Source organism: Temnothorax nylanderi, unplaced genomic scaffold (assembly GCF_030848795.1).
Source record: "Temnothorax nylanderi isolate EJ_2023f unplaced genomic scaffold, tnyl_v1.0 TNYL_tig0032_pilon, whole genome shotgun sequence".
Classification (NCBI taxonomy): Eukaryota; Metazoa; Arthropoda; class Insecta; order Hymenoptera; family Formicidae; genus Temnothorax; species Temnothorax nylanderi.
Window position 1 is genome coordinate 1369973 of NW_027249094.1, and position 24546 is coordinate 1394518.

Genomic DNA, 24546 nt, shown 5'->3' on the forward strand with positions numbered 1-24546 from the left:
ACTGATGTGGAACAACTTTACAACGCGGCACGAGGCGTCGCGTCGCAGATACAAAGAAAATTAGATTCCAGTCTCGAAACGGTTCTCTCTCCCCCGGGACTTTCGAATTTAAGGAAAGTATATTGCAATCGTCGACGTATCTTACCGAAAGGGAGGAGGAAAAGAAGAAAAATCGAGTTGGTGAGTACGGTATAGTGAGCCTGGTAGGTAGGTATACGTCAATAGCGGAACCATCTGCTGCCGATGGAGCCAACATTGCTGTCTATTCAGTAGGATACATGTCGCGCATATGTATATGTGTAATATACATATATGTATATATACAGCACGTCAATCTTGCAATCTTTTTCTCGGTAACATACGGCAGCTGTGCCCAATTGAAAAGCCTTATACTGCCTTAGACTTGACGACGTCGTCGATGAGAAACATAGGGATAATAATTGCGAAGTTCGTCGAAATCCTGATAAAAAGGCTCCCTAAATCAGCCCCGTTCGAAACGAGTTAGAAGATCCCAGCGAAATTATACGGAGATATTTCTTCACAAATATATTGCATACTTCGAAAATGTGAATATGTGTGTTGTCTTGCTACGAGATTAAAAATGTATAGGTACTTAATACTTCTTTAGTAAAACTGTACTTGACAAAAAGATATCCAAGTAAGAAATCTAAGTATGCATTGTATATCTTCTCATAATTTCAAAAGTATAAAAAGATAACATTTCCGAAACGCATACTACTCCGTCTAGAATTATATTTGCTAATTCCGATAAAGATTTTGTGTCAGGCGGCAACCTACTCGATGAAATTACTACCTCTGTAATAAATAACAGGTATCTGGATAACTCCAAGCCCCAAGCACAAGTGTGTACATTGTGTTTTGTGAAGGTAGATCGATTCCAACTTGCCTGTTTTTATTTTGGTTTGCTGGAAGCCAGCTTTCTAATCTGTATCTGAAGCTCAGTAGTATGCACGTAACGATGGTATGCCAACAATAGCGGATAAAAAAAAACTGAAGCAGAATAGGAAATCGAGAAACATGTGGTGCTATATGGAGAGTTCTGTCATGGATAGATTGCCATCGTCCGCGAAATATCGGATGGATATACACGCCAGCTTATGAATGATAAACTACCGAGCACATTGCACACGTAATCCAAAAAAGGAACGAATAAAGTGAAGCGCGAATTACAGAAATACATAACAAGTAACGGATTATATAAAAATACATTGAAATTGGGGTTAACAATAGATTAAGATAATTTTATTTGTGTGCCAAATTAGGGAAAACAAAATCCAGTAAGTTACAAATATATCACGTTACAAATATATTTATAATCCTGACAATTACAATAAATTTCAAAACTGCATTACTGTTAATCCACGTACTCTTTTTTGTTTTGAATAAATTATTTAACATTCAGTTAATATAATTTACTATATCAGTAATTTATCGTAAGAAAGTTTTTCTTAAATCATAAAGTCCGGTGATAATTAACAAATGAGAATAACAATAATTAACAGTCAACAAATAAGAAAAATAATAATTGAATAGATAAATTAGTCTTACAGTTTGGTCAAAGTAGCTAGGTTCAATTTTAAAAGCTCTTAAAATCAACGTCTGAGAGAGAAGATATATTATCAATATATCTGAGAATATTTCAAAAGTGCAATCTGAAAAAGGAATGAAATGAAAGAGAAGAATAAAAGCGGTAGAACTGTCAGATATCCAGAGGACATAATCGCATTAACTTCATTTATTGAATCAGATTTCATCGCTTTATATTTCATCGTTCCGTTATTTTATGCAAACATTCTTTGCTATTCGATTATTTCACGATTAATAATAGTTTTATATGAGTTATTATGTGCTACACGATAGAAGATCCAAATCTGTTTAACTGTCAAATAACTTTTATCAAAAGGTGTAAAAAAAAGATTGTTTAGAACATGTTTGCAAAGTTTCAGAAAACATAGTTCCTTACTATTGCGAAGGAAAAAAAGAAACAAACCAACGTGATGTTATGTCATTAAATAATTTATACCAAAATTTTACGATTTAAACAAACATGCTGATATTTACACGGTTAGATCTGCATATGACACATGACACGTGACACTATTATTTTATAGATATATCAAATATATTGAAGAACGATGTTGTCTACTCGCAAATATTGAACATATCGATGCAGTGTAAACCAATATTCGTGTAGATTTTGCTTAATAATAAAATTTAATAAAAAAAGAATTGAAAATATCAAAAATATTGGAAAAAGCAATCGAAAATAATCATAGATTTTAATGCGATAGAAGCTCACGTTCATCAGCAAATCAGATTACGCAATAAGGTAACAGACGAATCCGGCCTACTTACCAACAAATTTGATTAAAACTTGCTTCCGATTCGCATACATTTGGTGTAATTATCGCACAAAATGAGAAGTGAGGCAGAGAGGGGAATAAGGAGCAAAGTCACTCTGTCGAGTGGAGCACATTAAATTCAGAGGAATCTCATTGCCGACGGCACTGGCTTCTCTATTCGCAAAACTTTTCAACGCGACTCGCATAATAGGCACTCTCGTGCTATCACACTTTAATAATAGACGAACGGTCTTTTCAGAATATAGCTGCTCGTGTAGTAAAAACGCAGCATATTTTTTTATCCGTAGTAAATATACATGTAAAACTCTTAAAAGTAAAGTAACAAAAATACAAAAAACCTTGATTATATATGCAAACAGGTCAATAATATGATGTGGACAATGATACATTTAAAAAATGGTCTATTTTCATTCTGTTAAAATGCTCAATATAGTATCTGATATTATTTACGCGTTTAAATCTGTTCACAGAGAACCCGTTTAAAAAAAAAAACTAGACAATGAACATTAACTGTAAGAAACTGTAAGAAACCAAAATATACATAATAATATGTATTATAGACTAAACTAAATTTCCGATAATAAATACCAATTTTCGTTCGAAGACAGAATCGGTTTCGTAGTTCGCATTATTGACAGTATATTCGGGTTAAATTTGTATCGTAACTTGCTATAGACGATTGACCGGATTGACACAATTTGTAAAAATTTACTATTACATGACGTTCGAAGTTTCGATCGCGACTGCAATAGGTCAACTTCAAGAGTGTAACATGCTTTCAGAAGCAGAAAAGCGTGCTTTTAAAATAGCAATTATCGACATAGCGTGATCGCGCATCATTCTTCGTTAGGGAAAATCAAGTTCATATAAAAATGAATTGAACGACGGGAGAGCGGGGATGGGTAAAAGTAATTTTAGAAGCGGAAAAGAATGAGAAGAAACCTCGCCGTCCATCGCCGCATGAATATAGAAAATGTAGAAAACTTCGAACCATCAGGGTACCGACCACAAAGAGAAGAGTCCGAAATAGAAATCCCTTAAAGAGAGACGTTTATCGGATTGAAGGGAATTCTTGCATTTTCGCAGAAAAGTTTTCCTTTCTTCGCCAACGAAAGAAAGACTTGTTCTCGGGAATCGTACTCGAAAAATCGCGAAGAAATAGCTATTGTTCCGTTCGAAAAAAATAAGTCTTGTTTTGTAGCTTTACGGAGTAATTAGTATGTCACGCTAATGAGCGCGTAAATTACTATTGTTACGAGTTAATTGATCGAGTGGTAGCTTAAATGTTCTCAAAGACTATCAATACTAAAGAAACAACCGAAGACATTCGCTCTTCGTTTTCGACCGTTTAACTTATAATTAATAGTAATTTCGCCATTGCGCATTGTGTTATTGAATCGGTAAAGATGAAAAAAATGAAAGTAAAACAATAAAAGGGTATACTTCTCTCGTCAATGGCTAAGGAACTTTCGCCATGACGTGTACAATGAAAGACGTCGAATGAGACATCGAGTTGACCGACGACGCGATGTCTCGGCCGACGTCGAAGGGATAATACCGCGTAATGGGATATTTCAAGTGGCGGGGCGGTTTCTTTTATCAGATCTGGCATTTGAATGCAAAGTATTATTCAAATAGCACTACCACAGTTCGTTCAGAGCATATCCCTATCCGTCCTACCTCTTTCCAAATCTCTCTCTCTCCCCCCCCTCTCTCTCTCTCTCTCTCTTCTTTCTCTATCTCTCTCCCTCTCGTGCCGTTACTCCTGTGTCTCTCATCTATGTGGTGTCGTCCATGGAACGCCTCATGGGACAAGAGGCTTCATTTCCTGATATTCAAATGCGCTCAAACATCATACCCGGCCAACTCGTCGCCACCAATGCGGTACACCGGCTACACGGAGGTGCTACTGCCACGGTTTCCATGCGGATAAGCCGTACCGGCGATTTCGTTGCACTCGCCATCGGGACACCGCGCGTGGTTGCTGCGCGATCGCTCGCTTACTCCGCCTCCGTCTCATCCACGGTGCGCGGTGCATCGAAAAATGCAGATCCCCGAGGTAGCGAGAAGATTATGAAATCGTAATGATGTAACTAACATTTTGGGAAAGTTTCGTTACGGCATGTTGCCTGTATCACGTATACTTTCTAACTGAGGTAACTGGAATGTTTAATAACTATATTAGCGAAGTAAACGCAGTATGCTGTACGAGATAACAATAATAATAATAATAATATGGTAGTTTTGCGTTATATGATCTGCATGGAAAAAGAGCATAGCAATGCTGACACAATATAATTATTTCTAGATGGAATTCAGGAATTTTATGAATCTTTCTTATCCTTTTGCCGATAACTGCATCGGGAAAGATACTGAATTTGCACAGCGAACGATACCGCTCGGTATGCGCGTCTCGGAACTTGAATTTCCTTTGACGTTACCTGCTTGGCTCGATCATTCCCGTCCCATTTTATTCTATTTTCGAAATAGGAGAAAGGACCACATGAATTAGAAATGATACGAGACTTCGAAAGCGCATGCTTCCGGGGCCCAACCAACGTACTGCCGATTTCCGGTCCGTCATGCATGTCGTCACGAAAAAAGCGGAAGATCTTCAGCACGATGTACAGGGAACAAATAAGATGACGTCTCGTAGAGGAGAGAACGATTCCCGGAAAGGAATTTCGTCTGGGGACATTGAATCTTAGATGAGCAGGAAGACGACAAATTGTAGGATCAAAGCAGCTGTTATGCCCTCGTAATTTCCCTTTTTATATTTAAGTATTATCATATATATTCATCATATAACTTAATATTTCTTTGTATTTAAATATAGCTTTTGAATTATTTATTGTGCAAAAGTCAGATAATGAAAGAAAGATATGTAACTAGATTCTTTACTCGTTCCATGAACTGTGAATAATATTTTTCCATATGAATAATATTATTCAAATACTCGTACAGTAAATATATTCCATATAGCATACATAGTTTATGAAAGATCTGTATAATTAACTTTTCCATGTTCACATCTTTATTATTATCAAAAATTCTTGTTTGTTCGTTAAAGATATTGGTTATCTTATGAAATTTTACTAAAGGGTATATTTTTTTTAATATTTATGCAAAAAATAAATTTTTGTCAGAGCCAATTGGAATAATAAAAAATTAATTATAACATCTCACTAGGGAAATTAATACGCAAAACAACGGCATAATACCATGTATTATGAAAACAATACGACTTGTATGCACCGAGAGCTCGAATAAACTTTTCTGTAGCGCAATGAGATCGTAAAAGTCTACGCTTGTATCTACGTAAGATAGGTCAGTAGAGTTTTGAAGCTCATTCACGCGGCGCTGCGCGTTACGGTCTACTTTTCATACAAAACATCGTCCACGAACATCCGCCCGTACTGATGAAAAAAAAGTCTGTTACATTACGAAGCCGTCGAAAGACGGGCGCGAGAAAATGGCGGGAGGAGGGAAACACGGACGCGGAACTTCCGTCAATTTGACCTTATTAAACCCTTTCAGGGTTGCCCTGACGGGTTTCGTCGAACGAACCTTTTTATGCGTATCGCGAGAGAAAATTTCCTTTAATTCTACACTACGCGCCGCTGGAAAAGCGGCAATGAGAAGGAAAACTTTGGAACTTTTTAAAGAAATTCTCGCGAAGCCTGAGCGGCCACGGTCTAATAAAGGTTTCTCCTATACCCCTGTCAAGTTTTCGAGTAAATTATGTCTTAACCCTTTCGCGCCGGTTATACCGATCGATAGCACAACTTTCTATTCTTTCACATTCTATAAAAATACAATAGTCTTCGTGACTCGCATCTCCATTAACGTATTCTTCATTCAGACGAATAGTTTGTCTCGGGGGATTATCGCCGAGATATTTGCGATGCAAAGTTTTATAAAATTATAACAGCACCCGCTAAAATTTAAAATATTTCGAAGCGTCTCTTTAATATTCCTGAGAAATAATATCTTCAACAACTAGAAATCAAATTTCTTGAATTTACTATAATTAAAATTTCTCATATTTCATAAAAAAAAAACATTAACCCGAGCAATACTTGTGACAAATAGTAATACAAAACAAATTATAATAGCTTTATGCGCAATAAATAATGCAGAAATGTTGACTAATTTACTTTTTTCCACGCGGATCTTTTTTTTTCAATTTTCAAGTGTCAAATTTTTTCCATTGCAACCGCTTTATAATCGGCTTAAGGCGCATCACTTTTTCTCGGATATTAAGGTCACGGTGAGCTAAGCAAAATGCTTCATAAGAAATAACCGGCCCCGCGCGCATCCTAGGTAAGACAAACGTTTTTCTCAGAAAATGTAATTAATAATCCCGAATGCGCATGCATTACCGTAGGTTAATGTGGAGTGGCGTAACGCTCGGCCTGCCCCCGTTTTAGAAGCAGGAGTTTCTCTGTAATGGAGGAGTCTCAGAAAACACGAAGCGGGTGTCACGCCGCTCCTATATATATGTATATGTATATGTATATATATATATATATATATATATATATATATATTCCGCATTTTCCGCGTGTACTTTTATCCAAATTGCTGCACCGCGTCAGCTTTGAAACAAAATCATAACGGTATGAACAAATTACGTCTTCCAAGCGTGCGCGCACGTCACCCGTCGCGGTATTAAAGTAATTATATTTACCGCAATGTAGAGATAAAGTAGAAGGACAGCGTTACGAAATATACATAAATTTTCTAAAGCGTGTGCACAGAAGCGAATTGGCTAATCAGAAACATAAACAGCAACGATTTTGCAGCGTTCGAGTTTGTTGAAAGAAAACGGTTTATCAAGCAAAACACAAGCAAACTCAACTGAAATTTCTCTTATATGAAAACGTAACGGGAGTGCATATAGTTGCCATATTATATGGCTTGTTATTGATTACACGAGTCTCCCAATGTACCGCCCTTTGCAGATAACGCCGGTGAAGAGAGTGAATGAGACTATTAGCGAGGAAAATAATATGAAGGGGGTGAAGGAGTTGAAATGAAAAGCACAGGCCATGCAACGGAAACGACACGGGGATCGAAAGTGGCGCGGTAATGAGATGGGAGCAACACGAGTACGAGCCAAGGACCGCGCGAAGAACGGTCTAAGAATGGCGAACGTTGGCGAAAAGAGCACGGGAGAAGATAGGAGCGCGCGAAGGAGGATGGTGGAAACGTTGAGTGTCGAGAAATAAGTTGGGGTGATAAATCGGCGAGGCTCGCGAATAGTGAGAAGAGCCGGAGGCACGCTGGAGACGTACGCGAGACGGAGAAAGAGGAAGCTGCGACGCGCGAAAGAACGAGGGAAAATAGGGTTGTTTCGAGATTAAAAACGGAGTGGCCGGGCGCTCCGACTGCTTAAGCATGCAAATGAAAATAATTTATTCCGGAAATCTGCCGCGAGAGACAATTTGTCTCGCACGCACTTTCCGCGCCGTCGATTTCGTGTACGAACATTATCTTCTAGGAGAATAATAATCGCACGTGATGGCGTAATATGGCTAATGAAAATGTAATAAATCTTCTTATTTATGATTAGTTCCGTAATATTAATAATTTAAACGTTTTAGAAATCAAATGCCTCACGCGATAATCGAAATCCAATTTTTAAATATGTAACAAATATATACATATAACATTCATTTCAATAGATTTTTGTAGCGAAATTTTACATCTTTTTGATTGAGTCATTAAAACAACAATTTTATGCGATAATGCATAGCTTCCGATAACTAATACTATCTCGGCCCGGACAAAAACTACGATTAGAAACGGAAAAAGAAGTAAAATAAAACAAATATTAGAAAATAAATATTATTATTGTGGAAATAAATATAATTATCGTCTTAACATATGTTATAGAAGAGAAGTGTGAACTACTTCTTTCCTTGCCCAAAGATTACAACAGTTTTTTAGAGTTCGGACATGCTATGTAGTTTAAAAAGAAGTCTCATACATAGTAAAGACACTGTCGGCACTTAACAGTTCACCTGGTTCACGCTAATTAAGCATGAATATTTGAGGATAGACGGTGGACGCGATTCTCCTTTGCCGCAAAGTTTTACAAAAGATAAGATAAACTTTTTACGGCCAAATCGATGTCACCATTACTTTATTCATATCGAATAAATGATGAGTGGGCAAGGCAAGTAGAACGTGTTAAATTATTGAACGCGCACGAGAAATATTGCGCGGCAATTTAGGAAATAAATGTCGAAAAAACTTACCAGTCACCGCTTACATATCTCGAAATGCGCAATTTTCGCGCGAAACACGCCGCGAATATCTTCAAATAACATGACGAGCACTCACCTGCAACATATATAAACACATTTATTTTATGTATAATTCTAATTACGCCGCGCGCCGAAGATCTTGGAAGATCGATCGCCTGCGCGAATGCGGGTAGAATTAAATTCCACACTCGTGTAAACGATGCAGCTACGTTAAAACGAAATATGTACGAGAGCTAACAACTCGGCATAAAAATATCGCCGGACCGAGTACAGCAAGCAGGATATTTAGTGTGTTCTAACCTCGTGATAAATTAGTTTAATTAGTATCTTCATACGCAACATTCTCGTTCATTAACGAAATAAACCGGAATTCTGCCACTGTGTATCTATCCGTAACACATATGTACATTCCTCGTTTCTCGCGAAGGTAAAAGAGCCAGAAATGTGAGACGTATTTCATATGGAATAATTTCTACCAAAGACCACTCATATTCTTCCCCTTTTTCCTACATTTTCTGTGGTTTTTATACGTGCCCGCGCGCTCTCATCATCATGAAACCTCATATCACGCCATTGCAGCATTGGTCGCGTACCTTCAATCCAAATTAAATGAACGAATATTCATTTCAAGATTATTCGGCTCTCAATTTACACCTCTGTCACTAGAGGAATGCTGTAGAACTGCTGTAAAGTCGATATGCTACAATACTAATGAACATATAGGCCCGAAAAGTTACACGTTTTACCCAAAATCGATAATGCGGGCTTAGGCAAAAGTTTAACAAAAGTGTTAGCTAAGACCTTAGTTATACCAGAAAATCGTTATAATGCGATGTTTACAAAAAGATTTATCAAATATCATAAAAATATATGATTTTTTTAATATGTCTTAAATTTTATAATTAAAAACAAAAAAGTATTCATTGCGTAACAAAATGTTATAGGAAATTATCTTCCAGTAAAAAATAAAATTTTAAGTCTGTTGATTAATAATTGAAGAGATAAGTAATCACATTTAATTTTATAAATAAATTCTAACATAAATGCGAAAGATCTTACGGATTAATTTACATTCTTTCCTGTCCGGGAATATCCAGAGGTGAAAAATCTAGTAGTTCCTTCTAGTAGCGAGGTTAAAAATTCCCTTTTTTCTGACTTTGTATACCATCTGAGCAAATATATCTCAAGAAAGATCTAGAGCAGATATATCTTAAGAAAGATGGAAAAAATAAACTGTCGTCGCAGCAGAAAAGATGCATGCAAATAAACCAAAAGGAGAAAAAAAATGCGCAAAGATAAAAGTTCACATGCTTCGCTAGTGAGTCAAGAATACTTTTACTCTAGTCAATCCTTTTCACATATTCACGTAAAAGATACGAAGAAAAAAAACGAAAGCAGAAATATAAACCTCAGTAAAGATCACAAACTTCATTATGGAAATTGAATTTTTCCGCGCATTCAAGATAAATATTTTACGAAACATAAACCACGCGATTTTTAAATAAATAAAAAGAAAGAGATAACAAAGAGACAAGTAAAAAGAGACTCTGAGAGTATAACGTGGTGACTTGAGTCACCATTTGACAGCCGGACGAGAGTTCCTTGTTATTTATCCATTTATTGAAAAAAAAAAACGAAGATAAAGAAAAAGGCGAAAAAGGAAAACAGTCCAAAAACTTATAATATATCCGAAATCGAAAAAGATAAAATCAAACACGCTCTATGATTATACTATTTTTACATATATTGATTTAGTAAAAAGAGGAGAAAGGAGATATTGTCAAATCGTCCTAATAGTAATACATATAATAAATAATTTCTTCTTCTACTTTTCTTTTTTGATAGCGAATCATTAAGAAGCGTTAAGAATAATGCAAGAGAAAGTAGAAATCATATAAATTTCCTTTCTTTCAGTAACATATTGTAGTATCAGGTGGTATCAATGCATGCATAAAACTGATGCTTCGTTCTTCTTCAACTCGATAAACTTCCTGTCTACCAGCCTTCACACACCGACTCTTCCTCGATTTCCGCAAAATTTATACGCAGCCGAAGTGGAAAGCCACTATCTTTTAATTTATGCGCCAGGAATTTAATATTCTTGCAGCGTCTAAGACGCGTGCCGGGGCTGCGGCGGAAAGTTTCTGCGACGTGTAAAATTGAGAGGGATAACAGAACAGAAAAATAAAAGGAAGTAGGAAAGGGACTTGAAGTGAGACGGCTGTTCATGGTGAATGGTACTCGAGGGCCCTTTATCGCTGGGACCGGTCTTTGCATTCCGAAAAGGGTTAACGACGCGAGGCGGTAACTCACGGGTTAGGCGTGCCGTGCCTTTATACCGTCTTTTCGTGTCTCTTTGGGGAGGAAGTTTTGTATATCAATAATTTAAGCAAAGCATACGTTCCTTCCGGATTTTCTTATAGCGACTATGAACTACAGAATCTTTGGAATTTTATTATAATCCTCATAAAAGAAATCAACAGAAAGTCAAAAGAAATTCCATCTCTTAGTAATATTTAACTTGTTAAAAAAACAGAAAAGTTTAATAAAATCAAAGACAAAACTTAATTTTTTTTCTTTTCATCAAATGTCAGAATGTCAACTATAAAATCCTTAAAACTGTTTCAGAAAGACAAGAGATACGTTTTATATATTTAAAGAATTAATATAATTTATATTATGTAATTCTTTAATCAATAATCGTATTTTTATCGAAAATTCATACATTGCCCTCTCCCTCCTCACTTGTCACAGTTTTCAGTAATATTCATAGCTTATTCATAGCTTTCATTAATTAGTCTTTCTATAGATATTCAATGTTTAATATTTTTGTCACTACGATTAAAGATAAAATCCGTCGCATCGCGATTTATTCGTGAAAGATTATATTAAAGGCACATTATCAGCGTGAAATGTACCTAATATAATTGATGAGAGGGAATTAAACGAGGCGTCTCTACTACGTCGGTGTTAAATGTCATTACGTCTTCCTACTTTCTTGCTACATAGCGGAATGATTGTACCATCCATGAAACTACTGGTATCTCTTTGAAGTCCCATTTGATGCGCTCACGGCGTCGTTAATGAAATTTTGCACATTCTTCGAGGCACGATTACTGCTCTCGTGTCAGATGCAACGGAGTAATTACGTAACACAATGAAATACAAATAAATACCGTCGTCGTGTCAGATGAAATATGCCGGCGTTTCTGCATGATAAATTGCATTGTCAACAGCAAGAAAAAATAAGAATGTGATGACCTTTAAAACACGTTGACATTTGGCGAATGCGTGTCTGGAACACCATTTTATCAAAGAATGTTTTCACTATGTTGACGCTTAAGAAAAACAATTATTCATTTAATTTTTAAAACTATTTTAGTTCTGTTATTCGCGATATTCAAAGATATCAGAATAATTATTCAATAATCAATATTTAGTCATTTAGTAATTATAACTTACTTTTAAAATTACACGAATAACGATTCTATTATACATAGGAGATTTCAAAAGCTAAAATATCTTTTATTCTGACATATGTGTATAAATTATAACTAAAAGGACAAAAAAATTAAAGAAAAAGATAAATAAAAAATGTAAAAAAGCTAGGAGAATTATAAAAACTAGGAAATCGTTATCCAGTCCCAAATTTATATTAGATAAAAAAGAAAAAATAATAAGATATACAAAAAAAGTGACGAAAAATTTATTATCACATGATGGTGGAGACACTAACTTGACAATCAGTGACACATTTTAACGGATTTTGACACGATGCCTCCAACAGGTGAAAAAGAAAGTGAAAAAGAAAGAAAATAGATCAATAGCAATTCGCTATAGAAAATGCGAGGTAACTTCCAAAATAATACAGCGACGAGTCATAGTAATTTCGAACAGAGAGACCTTGGTGGATAACTTTTGGAAGTTTTCGTTCATAGTATATATATGTGTATGTTAATTACGTGCAATTGGTCATTTTGAGAAATCTTTACGAGAAAAAGCTTTCATGGCGGAAACTTTCTTAGTGATGTTTTATGGTCCAAGTTTCATCGAACAAGGAAAGATACGACTTTTGCTTTCCACTTCTACTTAATTCGCATTTGTGATTAATAATCTAATTAGCTTTTTTCGCATTACAAATAAGTTTGAGCAACGGTTTTATTATTTAAAGAAATAAAGTAAAGAAATGACATTGGGTTCGTTAAAAATGATCAAAATACTTCGAGATTCCGAATATTGAGTTTTAGACTCTGCCTAAAAAAAGTGCTTAATTGAAAAATTTTTCAATTAAGAAAGTCTTAAAGAATTAATATTACGGCAATATAAAATTGAGTTTAATATTTTAGAGCTATCTAGCTTTTAAAAAATAATCAATGAGCAATTCTCTTATGGATAAAAATTACTTTTGGAAACATCAACTAAAACTGTAAAAGTTTCTTTACTACAAGATAAAATAATCTTAAAACTAACTTAAATAAAAATTTTTAACAGAAGTAGCAAAATATTTGAAAATAAGATACAAAATTTTTATTAGAGAGCTCTGTATTTCTCAAGACTCTTAGCAATTGCCTTGCACACATCTACACGGTTCCTCCGCCACTGCTCATTAAACACGTATCCCTTGAACGAGGAGGGACAGCCACGAAGAAAAGCCGGGAGTCGCTCGACCGAGTGACAGATGAAATAAACGCGGCCACACGGGTTTCCTCACTTTTCACCGCGACGTCAGTTACAACGTTGTTCCGCTAGACGAAGCAATTATCTCTCACCAAAGTGCCTTTACTTCTTACGAGCACGCAGTGCAGCACAACTGCGAGTGAATTTCGGTTAACTCGATTTTTATTATCGGCGCGACCGCATCTTTCTCTTCTACAAATTGAAAAATGTATCGAGCACGCGCCGAATATGAGAAAAATGTAAAACGCGAAGATTAAAGAATGCGAACCTGAAAGAAATTTATTCAGACGCTAATCAAAGAATTGATTAGCTATCTCTTTTCTCTGACTCTGATCATCTTTATTTAGAAAAAATATGCAAATAAAAAGCTACGAATATTACACATTTCCACTTCTAAAATATGTTAAAAAGAGTAACACAAGAAAAATAGAGAAAACTTTTCAATTAATGGCTTATAAAAATCACAATCTTTTATCATAATAAAATATATTGTAGATAATAAAATATTAATTTTGTTACAAGTATAATTTAACTCTATATTATTGTAAATTCATATATTTTTGTAAAGAGCTTATCTGGATCTCTGATTCCACCTCTACTGATAAATTTAATATATCAAATTTTTTAATTTAAAATTTTGACAGAAATAGATATTCGTGTTTCTATTCAGGTACCACTAACTGGATATAGCGCATAAGTTTATTCAATTTTGTAACATAATTATAAAATTTTCATAGTATAAAATTATTTAAAAAATGATTTACTATATAAATCCAACGAAATGAGTCATAACGCGACTGAGAAATTATCAGAAAAGGTATGTGTTAGTAACATTTTTCACAGCTTTTACCGTAGAAATGCGCTTTCGATTTGCGACGAAAGTCACGTATTTAAAGTTCTACTGTTACAACGACACATGACATACGTGTACATTTGTGGACGTGCTTAGTAACCTGAGAAAACAGTTACGTAAAACTGCGCGAATTGCGAAAGGCGTTACGAAATTCCTGAAATCGCCTTTTAATTAAAGCATTATTTCGATTGAAAGTAGCGACCGTCGTTAATACGTCCGAAAATTTCAACGAGATTTTAACATCAACTCTCTCTCTAGGCTCCTTCCTCCCTTCTTATGCTTACAAAAACACGAAACTTTCGAGCTACTTTCATCACCATGCAATCTCCGCCTTTACAAAGTTTACGCTCGGACAAGTTTGCCCGCAAAGTTTCGCCAGTGTTCTTTTTATTTCGTTAGTTTTAATCGATCCGTCATAATTACCGCGGACGCGCGCATTAAACTTATCAACTGGATTACTAACGGGGAAGAAAAATGCACTCGCAGGAAAGTGGCGAGACCGCGGAATTCAGGACGAAACGTTTCAGTCTCGCGCTTAAACAACCTACGAAACAGCTACCTGACAGTGATACCTTTTGCGGCTTCCACGGCAGAAATATTTCCACTTACCGCGAAAGCCTCGTGCCTGGCATTCCTACGCTCGAACACCGGTGCATAATGCACGCGTATGAGGCTGCTCGCACACACACACACACACATACGAACGCGAGATATAGGTGCTAAGGGCGGAAGGAAGGTGACGGCTCCTTGGGAATATCTGGATCTACGAGAGGCGGAAGGAGCCGGAAGAGGAACCGGAAGGAGAGCTGAAGCTACCCAAGGAAGTTGATTGGTAGGGGCATCACGCTCAGGGCATAACTGACTGACTTCTCGTGCAACCACCCATTCCAAGACGATCCAGAACGATCGCCCCGTACCCTCCCAGTCGCGAAGGATCGGGAAGGGCCAACATCCCTTATCTGTAATTTATACTTTCAATTTACTCTCGCCGGAAGATTCCAGGAAGTTCGATCGTCTGGCGCGCGAGACCGATCTTCTCGGCGAGAGAAATCCAGGAGAGGAGAAGTGTCTCGTTTTCTTCGTGGAAGTTTGGCGACTTAATGGTTTCGCGTTCCAAACGCCGCGCCGCCTTTTTTCAATTTCGCACCCTCGCCATCAAGTCATTAACGTCGCGTCCGTGATATGTCTTTCGTGTTGTTCGTGACTCGTGAATTAAATAAGGATATCTTCTATCGTAATTGCTGAGGCGCAATGCGATGGAATAAATGGTAATTAGCAATACTTTTAAATTCCAACATCCATAATGCAGACAAATTCTGACGAAACTGATATTTTAATAATAACAAAGTTTATGCCTAAGCCTTAATTATTATAAGAAATAATTGCATCATAATTTGAGTCCTTAATTGCTACATACATCTACATGTATACTCCTCTCCTTTTCCTTGTACACATAATTTTCTAGAATAATGTAAAATAAATGTTTGCTATAAAACATCAAAGTTTAAAATAATTTCATAATTTAATGATTAAATGTCAGCGAGTTCATTAGAATCACTTACAGTTTTGTTTAATCGTTAAAATAATCTCTGCGTGCATTTTTCATTACAATTGCGTGTCTGAAACACAACAATTGTTCACTTTGAGAATTATCGAGTAGTTGAACATCGCATAAGCTCAGATTTCTTTATAGGAATCGACAGTAGATACTAGTAAAGCTAAGAGAAGTTTCGCGCGGATAAAATATTCAGGGCACACCAAACATCAGCTTCAACGTGGAAAATTAGATTTGTCCGGAGTTGGAAAACCTCCATTACTATTAGAAGATAAAGTAATCTGGAGATGAGATGTATACAAGATCAAGACATTCCCGGCTTGTTCTCCGTGCAGCATCGAATCATTATATATTTAGCTGTTCTATAAATAAACTCATAGATGTTGTTTCGTAAACTTATCTCGCTCACATTGAGCGCTAAAATAGGAATTTAGAAGATAAACCAAAATCATATATCTACATACGTTCAATATATCTTCCACAAAAGTTGCAGTTTGATTTTTATTTACGAGAACAAGTATTTTTGAAAACATTATTTACTTAAAGTAACAGCCATTTTCGTATATTTAATTCCAGTTTATTTAGTGTGCTAAACGTGATCGTTTAATTCTCAATCTAAAAGAGCAATTACGATTTTTATACAGGACGAATTAAAATAACGTAACTGATTGGCCGTTTAGCGTTAAATGTGGAAGACGATTGCAGGACCCTTGTTTCCATGGCTGTATTGCATTCGAGAATAGATGCATCCGGGAATTACTCTATTCCGAATTTACCTAACCGTACCGGTTACAACCAATTCATCTTAAGGACAAATCGATCGTCGCTGCGCATCGGCTCGACGTTTTCGAAGAGTGGTTACACCGAGAGGTACGACGACGAAGGGTGAGAGAAAATATTGCCCAAGTTTATGGTGGGTGTAAGGGGCATGAATTTATGGCGAGAGGTTCGAAAGCAGCCACGAAATGCGGGGAAAAAAGTGGAATTCGAAGCAGTTTCTCGTAGATACAAATAACCCGCGCCAAGATATATGATACACGAGTTAGTGCCTTTCGCATGATCTTCTGATAATGCCACTTGGCTCACACTGCTATAACTCTCGGCTCTCCGCGGACTAAGTACGTCTGGGGTACCCACATTATCTGGGGGCTAGATACAGATAACAATAAGCGAAAAGTTGGCTCTGTAATTTATAGCTGTTTGAAATCGTCGACCGTGCGCGGCTCGTTACATCTCTCTGGCTCATTTTATTCTTGGTTTAATGTATATTTTAGCTACATGCTGTTCTAAAATCATATTTATTCCTTTCTCCCGCGTTAAAGAAAGAAAACAAACTACATTAGTTGCATAATTCTGTTCCTCATTTTCCAGCTTTCAGTTTCGTCATAATGCTCGCTTCTTTACAAAAATGTAGAGTTTTTAGATTAATTTAAAAAATTAGAGTATGTAAATTCTCAATCGCTTTAAACCTCAGCAACACGGACAGTGTAAACGTATATCTAATTTCAAATTCTCTAAAAGACACAATATCTGCAATAGAGCAACCGACAAGATATTCTATGCTCGATGACAAAGGGAAATCTGAATGCGGGAGGAGACACACGCAAGTACACGCGGATTCAGATTCGATAAGTCGAGATAGAAGCTGGTTCCCGATCGAATCTATCAGTTCTGGAGGATAAAGACCCCCCGAGACAGGAGAGACGAAAGCTAAGATCAAAGAACCTCCCACGAGGGCCTATTTCATTACAGGGTCTACGAATTGAAATCGGAAATGAGGTCTTTTGAGAGCGTGATAATTGACTGCTTTGATCTAAAGTCTGGCCCGTTATGATTTACCGTTTACAGTACAAGTAAACCTAATCGAATTGTTTTCCTTTTACCCATGCATACAACGTTTGTTTCATCACGCTCATTTGCATGCTCATTTATTTATCTGCTCTTTGAAACCTATTACAAAATCGCCACGTCATCCTGTCAGCTCTCCGCTTCTTTCAAAAAGAATAAAAGGTAAAAAGACGCAATAATACCACAGCGCTGTGTTATAATTGCCGGGCGCCTTTTTCCACGTAATATTTACATATGAATGTATTCACGTTGCATTCGTCTTTTTCCGTTGCATTTTCATTAGAAGCTTTTCAATCAATCCTCGAAATTACGCGCAAAACTTATTGTCCTGCAGGAAGCGTCTGATGTGCGTCGCACAAATCATTCGTTTCACCGCTTTTAATCAGCCTTTCACCGGTGATGTAACGCAACAAATTACCATGACGTCGACCGTTGTCGAGCCGTATATTCGGCGTCAGCGTAAAGGATACCAATTCGCGTTTAATTAGGATGGAAAAGAACCGGAAAAGAGACACAGAACCAAGTATAATCACTAACACGCCTTCCTTTCTCCCTTCCCTCCTGCCCTCCTCCGCCCATTTTTATTTCAGCCACCGTACGTACGTTTCGTTGGCGAAATTCCAAGCACGCGTTATTCTCGTTATCGGATACCGGGGGTGTAGAATTTCCGAGGATTGTTTTTGAATTTACCTGCGTAACTTTTACCTCGCGGATTTTATTCGGGACGCCACCGCATTCCGCGACCAAAGCGCTCAACGATATTTCTGTCTCCGGTCACCATTCATTTTTCTCAACCACAGGCATTTCGCGGCCTCTGTAATTTGAATACACTTGAATATACGCGTGCGCTAAAATACGTTGGCGAAACGATATCCAACGAACTTCGCTGAACATTATAATTCACCGTCGTCTCATCATCATCGCGCCATCATTTCCTTCTATTTTAATTATTCCCTATGCCCGTTTACTCAGTTAATCAGTACCAATAATTAAACCGAATTAATTCAGATAACAATATTAAAAGGTAAACGGCGCCAAACAAAAATTTGATGACGTTGAAACAGAGTTCGATTTACGTTTGCTATTATTGCTCGAGCTTTACAAGCCTCGCTCTTTTATCATTTTCGCCCTGATTATCGTAAGTCCATCATCTGTAATCGATGACATCGGATAATTTAATCATCCTTACATCCCGCCGATTTTCAACCGCGTTCGAGTTTGCCCTTCGCCTCGTCGAATCTCGGAGTTCCTTAATCTCTGGGACACGGCATTCAGGTCAAAACTTTCGCTCCATCGCAGATTCCGTAACATCTTTTCCTCTACTCACTATTAATTTCCCGCCACGTCTTCATTCATTCTCGCGTACGCACCCACACCCGCCATTACCCAGCCAGAAACGACTCGGAGCCGGCTGGTCGCCTTCCGTGAACTATGTGGAAATTCGGCGACATATTTTCGTAATTCATCGCGGGTAATTTATGGTCTTACCCGTGGCGAACCGTGACGAAGTACAGGGAAGAGGATCTTGGGAGGACGCGAACCTACGTCGTCGCTGTCATCTTTCACGACTTTGCGCATCGCGGCACGTCCCGGCTCATCCTTAGCACGCATTCCCCAACTCGTGGGACGCGAAGCAACTACATTTATCTAATAAACACTATGGAAAGTTCTTGAGATGATACACGGCCGTGATGAAATTACTTTAATCCGGCGTAACCGGCAAGAGCAACGTAGCGCTAGCGCACTAACGGACCGCTCTTATATAAAATACCGCGTGCCGGGGCGTACGAAAGAAGCTACGCGAAAGATCGGCATCGCGGAATGCCTGGTATCTCGTGGCTAACGGCAATTTCGAACACCTAAACATTTTCGCTAATTAAATTTATCGCTTTCATTCCACGTCGCGTTTCTTCAGGGAAAACTTCTCCGAGAGCGTGGAGATATTCACGATCGAGGTTAAAGACTTCAGTGCCGTCGTTAAGGGCACGACCAAGTTCCTCGCAATAAAAGATGGCTTTCTAGAAAAGTTCATAACACCTTGAACAAGAGTTCGAAAGTGAAACGCTTTGATTTCCATTTTTTCACCTCCAATAGTTTGTGCACAAAAGTTTTCATAGAAAGTTATGATAGAAAAATTATATAAAATATATAAGAATTTATAAAATTATGTATGTATTTATATCTTGCATATTATATTATTAATATTGACTTCAAACGATAAAATTCTTACACAGTTAAAGGTCGATAATTTTATCGACTTGCGCACACCAAGTAATCTAGAGTGGAATCACTTTAGGATCGTCGCGATTAAAATTCCATATAAGCGTGACGAAGTGTGAAAATAACGCGAGAATACGGGGGCGAGAGTCAGACAAAAGTTGGCTGGCGCGTTGCTCCTCAAAGGAACGACAGAAGCGAGGGATCCCTACCGAAGGGAAAAGGAATTATCGCTGCGCGCCACCGCTCCACGAGGAGCCTTAATGAATCGAATAAGTTTCGAGGGCTATTAAAGTTGAAATTTGATTTACGCCCTACCGGCGATTACTGTCGCGCGAAACTGTCGCTGTCTCGTCAAGCTAGCACCAGCAGATAAGTAAATCACGCCGAATTCAGACTCTCGCTGGAGACCTATCACGCGAAAAGTCGTCGTCGCCCTTCGTCGTCGTCGTCGAAACGATACTACCATTTTCGACGAATAATACGGTCGCGGCAATAAATTCCCATTTCCAACATTTTCCGCGCGTAGTCGAAGCAGATGCTGCGCGCCGGCTGCTGGAAGAACGCAGGCGGGAGATAAACTGGAGTGTTCGAAACTCGAATCTAATCAAGACTGTAAACGACGACGCCTGGCCACTAACGAAGAACGCCGATTGACGCTGTTTACTTGAAATTGGTTAAATTTGCTCTGGCAGATAAGTTTCGCATCCGCGAGAATTACGCCAATCGATAGAGTAATTATATAGCGATTACGTCTTGTGGAACACACTTGAGTAGGAAGGATATAAAGAAACCTTACTGTAGCGAATTACTGATAAATTAGAGAGGCAGATGTATCTTCAATCTCGTACTGCTTGCGCAAATATTAACTTTGCTGAAATAAATTAAAATTTTTACCAAAACGAAATCTATTTTTACCATTAAATTATGTTGACACGATAAACTACTACCCCTAAAATGTTATTAGATACTTTTGGAGCATCATGTATGTATAAAATTCATGCGTACATAAGATCAAAGCAAATATTATTTTGTACAATAGGAATTATTACGTGTATAGCTTCGCTTTAAAAAATATTACAATGCGCAATTGATCAATCGAAGATTCAACGCGTTCAGGTATACCTCATCAAACATTATTTAGAGTCAATAACATGGTAAATCATTCACAGTAATTAAGCATTAGCAGTATTATAAATGATGTACGCTATGACTATAATTTAATCAGATTGCATAGATAAAGGAAATAATTTTGTGTATTTGTAGCGTAAACACACGTTACATGGCCGATTATGCGAAATACGAGCATGTACAAAGTTCGATATATTGATAAAATTCAACGCTTCAATGCAAAATTGATTGTTTATAGGATAAACCTTCACTTATAGGAGCTTTGCAGGAGAAAGAAAAAGAGAGATCGAAATAACGTTTAGGTTCTTTTAAAAGGTAAAACCTGCTGATAGAATATCGAACTATATTATACGAAATTTTCGCTACTTGCTCGGCTCAATTAATAGTGCCATTCTTTGCAATCGGAGAAGAAATATCAAAGACAATTGAAACGCACTTCGATTCGTTCTGACAACGAATGAAAAATATAGATTCCGTCCCAAAACGATACCCGAGCTAACGAGATGCGCTCGTTTCGAGAGTTGTTTGTCCAACAGTCCGCCCTCGCGATTTTTACAGCTGCAAACGAGCACGAGGAAAGAGAAAAGGGACGAAGGGTATAAAAAGTAGAGAGAGAGAGAGAGAGAGAGAGAGAGAGAGAGAGAGAGAGAAAAGAAGGGGGGAAAAAGAATCAGATGGAAATCCGACTCGGCTGTTACGACGGGGACAATAAGAGCAGCCATCCGGCTGTTTCCGCGCAATCCGCGCATTTCGCCAAACCGCCGTCCCTCCCCGTCTAATCACCTGCAGACAAGAGGCTTAAAGAGATACAGAATTCGCGAAAATCGCATTCGCCGGAAAACGCGTCCGTCGCGAAGGATCTCATCTGTTTGATCTTTTGTGTGGAAAAACGGCCGCCATAATCATTCCAGTTCGCTCGCGCCCGTCCCCTCCGTGCCTCGGGGGCTAAACGCTTCCCGATGTCGTCGTCATCATCGCCGACGCCGTTGTCGACCTCGTGTCTCTCATCCGACGAGCGGTAACGACAGAGTCTCCGAAGATTGCATCGCCGCGCCGCGCCAGTCGCCAGGAATGTGAGATGCGGGCGCTTTTATGGAAGTCCTTTATGAGTGTCGGGTTTAATTATAGCGAGATTGGGCGTCATATCGCGACGATGCCGTGATAACCGATTAAACACCCGTCAGACAGAAGTGTACTTTTTTACGCGGTCTTTATACACTGATACTTGTTTAAAATTGGACTATATTAAATTATCTGAGGTCGTGTTAAATGGAAACCCGTCAATAAATCTTCTTCGCTAATAAATTGTCTTACTATTTCTGGCGTTGATATACCTGATATTGCCAAGAGGGAAAAAGCAATAATTATATCTTCAAAGATTTCCTGCTAATTGCAAAATTTATTTTGCAGGTAATTTTAAAATATATAGAATATTGAATCTAACTTTATTATCATTTTTAATATTTAATGGATTGAAATGTTTACTAGATAATATAACCACTATTAAATTAACATTTGTTAATTAATCTGAGAAACTACGTTTATCTAAGTTAATTGGAAATACTATATATCTGCCTTCAAACAAGTAAGTTTCCAACTAATTAAACAAAACCCTTCAAGTTCCATTATCAGACATTCATAATCACTGATGTTTCAACGTTAAAGAAAGAAATCATCCAAGTCTTCCATTCTACCAACATGCGCGATATCTAGATCGGTCCACAAAAGAACTATTGTGAATTGTCATTTACAGAAGTAATCGAGGATCGTATTTCGTGCCGAAAATAAGAAAGGTCTGCAGCGGGTCATGAGAGCCAATAAAAAAGACATCGAGCAAGTTTTTCGTGGCGTAATATCGAAAGAGGAAACGCGAGCTTATCTCTCCGGGCAGACTGATTTAAAGATCAGACGTATGGAGTCACGTATCGAGGAAGTAGAACTCCCAGGTAGCGCGCGCGCGCGTCCGGGTTCAACTTAGTGCCTCGGTAAAGCGAGCGAGCTCGCCAGCGTTCGCACTAAACCTCCATCCCTGTTGGCGTACCTCGTAAATCCACGTGTCGCGTCGCGTCCTAACGGCGTACGGAAACCGTCTCGCGGCCGTGGGGAAACGATATTTGCCAGAAAACAAATTTACACAGCCATCGCGAGCCGTTACGGGCCGGTCGTTTCACATCTCGCGACGGTGACGACGATGACGACAACGACGTCGACGACGCGGGATTCATTTCGCGCGAACGAGCTGTGTCTCGCCACTGCTCCTCGGATGGAATCGCTGGGCGTTATCACCTAGCCAGTGATAGCCCGAGGCTGCAACGATTCACGTGATATCCAGTGAAAACCAACAACGCCACGATATTGATACGTTAAATGATTTCGATTAATTTTACAAAAGCCTAATTAAGTTGCACGTCTACAACTTTCGACAAATATACTCGTTATTCTATTTAAGTTAAATACAAGTTAAATACAAGTTAAACGCGATTGGGGCTGAATTTATACATATATTCTAGCGAGATGCATCAATATTAAAATGCTGGTCATCGGTAAATACTATTCAAACTATTTAATGCAATTAGCTTCGTATTTCTTGACAAAGAAACGAAAGAAATAACGCTTCTTTGATTGTGCCATCTCCACGAAGAAGAACGGATTAAGCGGCGACAACCAGTAGACAACGTCGTAGCATCGTCGCGTTAATGGATTTCGCAAAGTACTTCGTTTTTTTTTTTTTTCACGGTACTTGAGACGGAATGTAATATTATAAAGCTTATGAAACGAGAAAGAAGACGCGGGCAAATAAGAGATCGCGGTAGCGCGCACATCTTGCTACGCTAAACTAATTTCGAAAGGCGCGAGCTTTGTAACTTCCTTCCTACCGGATTTGGTATCAGATGTGAAACTACGCAATGTTTAACGAGATTGCTGCTGGCACGGAAAACTGAGAACAAGATATGCAATCGGCAAATGACAAAATTTAAAAATAATATCTAATAAAACCTGGCTTCCAAATCAAATTCCACCAGAATAACAAAATCCTAATTTGAACGATCGTAAATTGATCACAGATAATCCATAAACAAAAGGTAGAACAATAGTCCGAATATATTTTACATAATTTCCGTGTAATTACAAGACTATATGTTTAATTCTGTCGAATATTACCAGTCGACTTCCGATGGCAGCTGCATGACGTTGATTCATAACCAAAGAATTTCACGGTGTTCTTTATTCAGGTTTTAAAACACCAGGGGTTTACGATATATTATATGCAAAACAAACTCACTCGCACACTGCGGCTTGCAAACAACTGAACGACATATGGCACGTGCTACGTCAGCACAAATTCCTAGTACATATGCTGTTTTGTTTCGTCTCATTCTGTACGTTGCTTTTCTCTCTACAGTTCTACATCATACTTCAATTATTATTTCAGGATAAAAGATTATAAACGCGATATATGTATAAACCTTCTCTCTCGTCACACCTGTCACATCTCGTGTAGTGTTAATATATAATACTCGCTGATATACTTCGTCAGTCAAGTAAATTTGACATATAATACTCTTGTATTTCTTCTCGTATTTCAGAGGAATATGCGATATATCTGCT

At 37.9% G+C, this 24546-nt stretch overlaps 1 long non-coding RNA gene across 5 annotated transcripts in view; it reads right to left on the reverse strand.

The window, feature by feature from the left end:
- Nucleotides 1–8662: 8662 nt before the first annotated feature.
- Nucleotides 8663–24546, reverse strand: part of LOC139770772 (uncharacterized) — a 114489-nt gene continuing 98605 nt past the window's right edge. For 2 of the 5 annotated variants that reach the window (XR_011717812.1, XR_011717816.1), the window contains exon 4: nt 8663–8732. This is a non-coding gene — a long non-coding RNA (uncharacterized lncRNA). The remainder of the gene's footprint in view (nt 8733–24546) is intronic. The other 3 variants (XR_011717815.1, XR_011717813.1, XR_011717814.1) reach the window with 3 other exon arrangements.